We start from the raw sequence: 5,000 nt of genomic DNA, 5'->3' as shown, positions 1-5,000 counted from the left end.
TCTTGAATGGATCAGCATACTTTGACATGATATGCAGTGAAACAGCAAACTGTCCAGCTTACCGTACATTGGTTCAGTGATGTGACAAACGGTTCAGAGTAGTTTGAAATGGCTAATTTTGTCTGCTTATGGTTAATCGTGAACCGCAATGGTCTAACATAACATTGATCGGTTGACCATAATGCCAAACGGTTTAGTGTTACTCCAAATGGCTTAGCGTGACGACAAATGGTTTAGTACAAAGCGAAATGGTTTAGTGTTGCAGAAAATGGTTTGCGCCGGAACCGCCAAAAATACAAAAGTGAAATGGACAAGTCAAGATTGAAATGGAATAGTCAATGTGGGATCTTACGTCACAATCCATACGTCATTCAGATAAATATTGGCGCGTATTTGCTCCAACGAGGCTCGTACCGCGAAGTGCACAAGTAAGATCGGGAACAGGTTATTTCTACCAGTACCGCCTCGTTTACTCGACTCAGTGACCCTTATTCCTCTAACAATCCTTCTTTGTTTTTGACTAGTTTAGCTGGATTGGTAGTTTTTCTACTCTGATCATTTTGCCGTGATATCGGCAAGTTATATACATGAATATGGATCAAAGCAAAGTAAGCACAGGAGACATGGGCAGGCCGTGTTTTTCTTTGTCTTCAACTGTACGCTAGTTAGCCACTGACAATCAGTTTCTGAAAATGTAAGTTTCTGTAAAAAACTGAGCATATTTCTCTATCGTTTCAAGCCTTTCCTTGAACCTCTCACTTAAAGTTAAATAGACTTGCTACCCGTTACTCATAAACAGCTTCCACGTCTTAAAACAATCAATCGCCTTATCACGAATGCTCTGGTTCAAAGTGTCAGGTAGCTGTCCCGTAAAACGATGCCTCTTAACTGTATGTCAATACTTTTGTTTCAGGTTACAATTTTCATCTTCAGTTCCATAATTTCTAATAACAAAGGATTAATCAGGGTAAGGTTTTTTTTTCCCTCTTCATTTTAAATACCCTTCAATAGCCAGTTAGAACATGAAGAAGATGAAAGAGGATAAAAGAAGAATTGCAAAGTGAAACTCCTGAACACGGCCTCATAACGACACTAAAAGATTGGCCGATCGTTGAAAACCGCTGCCGTTTTCGCGGGTAGATAACGCTGACATGCAGGAATTTTAAGGAGGGTCTCATAGTGCTTTTTTCTTTTTCTTCCAATTCCATCTGAGTGTTTGACCTAAGTAGATGCCCCTTGACATGTCTGCATTGCTGATTGTTATGACACTTTTGCTTTATATAGAAACGTGCAGCGATTTTGAACGATACCACTCTTTTAGTGTCGTTATGTGTTCCGGAGTTTCACTTTGCAATTCTTCTTTTATCCTTTTTCATCTTCTTCATGTTCTAACTGGCTATTGAAGGGTATTTAAAATGCAGAGGAAAAAAAAACCTTACCATGATTAATCCTTTGGTATTAGAATTTATGGAACTGAAGATGAAAATTGTAACCTGAAACAAAAGGATTGGCATACAGTTAAGAGGCATCGTTTTACGGGACAGCTACCTGACACTTTGAACCAGAGCATTCGTGATAAGGCGATTGATTGTTTCAAGACGTGGAAGCTGTTTATGAGTAACGGGTAGCAAGTGTATTTAACTTTAATTCAGAGGTTCAAGGAAAGGCTTGAAACGATAGAGAAATATGCTCAGGTTTCTGCAGAAATTCACATTTTCAGAAACTGATTGTCAGTGGATAACTAGAGTACAGTTGAAGACAAAGAAAAACACGGCCTGCTTACGTCTCCAGTGTCAGTGTGCTTACTTTGCTTTGATTCACATTCATGTATACAACTTGCCGATATCACAGCAAAATGATCAGATTAGAAAAATTACCAATCCAGCTAAACTAGGCAAAAACAAAGAAGGATTCTTACCGGAATAAGGGTCACTGAGTCGAGTAAATGAGGCGGTACTGGTAGAAATAACCTGTTCCCGATCTTACTTGTGCACTTCGCGGTACGAGCCTCGTTGGAGCAAATACGCGCCAATATTTATCTGAATGACGTATGGATTGTGACGTAAGATCCCACATTGACTATTCCATTTCAATCTTGACTTGTCCATTTCACTTTTGTATTTTTGGCGGTTCCGGCGCAAACCATTTTCTGCAACACTAAACCATTTCGCTTTCTACTAAACCATTTGTCGTCACGCTAAGCCATTTGGGGTAACACTAAACCGTTTGACATTATGGTAAACCGATCAATGTTATGTTAGACCATTGTGGTTCACGATTAACCATTTGCAGATAAAATTAGCCATTTCAAACTACTCTGAACCGTTTGTCACATCACTGAACCAATGTGCGGTAAGCTGGACCGTTTGCCGTTTCACTGCATATCATGTCAAAGTATGCTGGTCCATTCAAGACTTGACTTTGTCATTTTGACAAGGATAGTTACACCGGTGGCCTTTGGCACTGACCAATTCTGTGTTGACTGCGATGATTGCATAAGGTGACTGATCCATTTCATTAAACACTTAACCACTCGTCTTTTCACTGAATCAATTCACCAAGGGTTTCTACACAGTTTCTGAATTTTCTAAACCATTTAATGTTTGTTTATTTCATTTCACTACGGGTGACTTGTCCATTTGTGTTTTAAATACATCTTTTCAAATTCTGATACACCGTTCTACAAAGGACAATTAAACCATTCCGGTTTATTCTTAACCATTAACTAGGCTTGTACTTTTGGCGGTGACGGCTGCCCATACAGCTCCTGAAATACCGGTCAATACCCTCTTACTTGTCCTTTTGTAATTTACAGAATGTTCATACTCTCTGTGTCCCTTTTTGGGGGGTGTCTTCAAACAAAATTTTTCTGAACTGTAAGAAGCCTATGACTAGGAGCTTACAACCTCATTTCCTCTATGAAACGGCGTTTTTACAGACCAAGTTATTTATAGTTTGATTTTCCCGCGAAACCGGACCTTTCCAGCCAATCACAAGTCTTGCATGAGAAATTAATCCACATGGGAATGAGGATTGGCACTCGTGCAAGCCAAATCGTATTTGAGAACACGTCTAAAAATAGCTTGATCTGTGAAAATGCCGTTACATAGACCTAGTATTGGAGCTGTAGGCTCCTAGTCATGGGCTCCTGGAACTGTCTAGCATCCTGGCCTTAGCAAATTTTTATACACACATTTGATTTTTCCAGTTGATCTGAAGGAGAAAGCTAGGCGATCCTCATACCTTTTGCACTTATCCTATTAGTTATGAGAAATAGATGGCCACTCAACGCTGCCTGCCAAAAAGGGATACAAGGAGTTGTCATCATATCTCCATTAATTTACCGGGGTCAACATAACTACATGTAATATTAGTCAATTACAACCCAGCTAAAAATGGCAGAATTGGTAGTTATTCACTAGCGCAGGAATTTCTTTTATTAGAATTTCCAGTACGTTTTCAAACAGAGGGCAATCCATCTACTGGACTGATGCAAATTCACAAGAACAACACCTGGAAAGCGCTTTGTACCGCACATTGGAATAATAGTGAAAAAATTCTTGCCTGCCATGTAAATGGCTACTCTGACTACAATAATGACAACTGTACAGGCAATTGGAAAAGAGGAAATACAAGCTTCATGAACATCACTTCTCATTCCTGTTCATCAATCACTCAAAGTTGTGGGCTCACTAATAAACAAATCGAATGTCCAGGTACAATGTATGAATAAAGTAAATCTGTTTTATCCATACCATCGCATAGTTTTAACACAGCAAGTCAACTGAAAACCTTATTTGTTAGTTTACAATAACCTGTGGCTCCCTGTATAGGAAATGCCTCACTGCTGGTAAAAAAGGCAAGGCACTAATTGGAAGCATAGCCACTGAAGTACAGTTGAACTGAACGAGAAAATTTTCTCACTTAGCTGTGCTTCAGAGCAGGACTTCATTAAGTCCAGCACCTAACCCTCTAGACCCCACGTCACGGTCTTTGTGACTGATGACTCTGAAACCGCTAACTCTACTTTTAAGAAATGAAGGCCCAACTGGAACAGTCTCAATGAGTGGGCTACCTCTTAAAACATTATCATTGCTACATTACTAAATTTATGCTTTTAGCACCGCCTATCCTGTTCAAAGTTTTAGTCAAACTGAGATAAACTTGAGATATTGAGGAATGGACAATGAACTAAAAACAATGTTTTGTTGAAAAAAGAAACGTAGAAGACAATTAAAAACAAGCATTGCTTTAATTGGTTTGTCATTCTTTCAGTTCCTGTGCGCCTAATTGGGGCGAAAGTTGAGTATGGTGGAAGAGTAGAAGTTTTTTATCGCAGAAGATGGGGCAAGATCTGCCGCAATAAATGGGATATCAATGATGCCAAAGTTGTTTGTAAACAACTTGGCTTTAGAGGTGCCCTGGCCGAATTCATGACGGGAATGAATACCACGAATAAAACCATGATACCCAGTGTGATGTCAGATATGGCTTGTACTGGACAGGAATCCGTTTTAGCCCAATGTAATCGTTTAGATGGAGAGCACAAGTGTCCAGAAGACATTGGAGCTCAGGCTTTGTGTGTACCAAGTAAGTAGTCACTTTTCACCATGACCGTGTATTTAATCTATTCCTGAAAAACAGAGGGTTGTGACCAGAGACAGTTTTTCAAGTTGATCACTCTTATCAGTATATTGTTTAACATTTGTGGGGAAAGCTAAATATTTTGTGCGGTGAATCATCAGTTATGTCAATTGCAAATTTCAAACTTCAATTTCACTCTAACTCTATTTCGAACAACAACGATAGCATTTTTTATTTGCACATTTTTATCTAGATCAACAACGGAAATCACAAAAAAAATAATAAAAGGATCTAGCTAAGTGTATACTGGTCGTAATAGCAAAGCATCTTAAACCAACCATTACAAACTATCCAAAATTGAAGACTGGATAATGGAAAATAAATGAAAGAAATAAAAACTAGCAGAAAAGGATTAT

General features: G+C 38.9%; 1 long non-coding RNA gene across 1 annotated transcript in view; it reads left to right on the top strand.

Annotated features, from left to right (window-relative positions):
- The window catches only part of LOC138057998 (uncharacterized), a 57,499-nt gene extending 53,789 nt beyond the window's left edge, over nucleotides 1–3,710 (top strand). Inside the window, exon 3 of the long non-coding RNA XR_011133768.1 lies at nucleotides 3,444–3,710. This is a non-coding gene — a long non-coding RNA (uncharacterized lncRNA). The remainder of the gene's footprint in view (nucleotides 1–3,443) is intronic.
- The last annotated feature ends 1,290 nt before the right edge of the window (nucleotides 3,711–5,000 follow it).

This window comes from Montipora capricornis, chromosome 7 (genome assembly GCF_036669925.1).
Source record: "Montipora capricornis isolate CH-2021 chromosome 7, ASM3666992v2, whole genome shotgun sequence".
In the NCBI taxonomy this organism is placed as follows: domain Eukaryota; kingdom Metazoa; phylum Cnidaria; class Anthozoa; order Scleractinia; family Acroporidae; genus Montipora; species Montipora capricornis.
The sequence above is the reverse complement of the archived record's forward strand: the minus strand, read 5'-3'. Positions and strand labels throughout refer to the sequence as shown.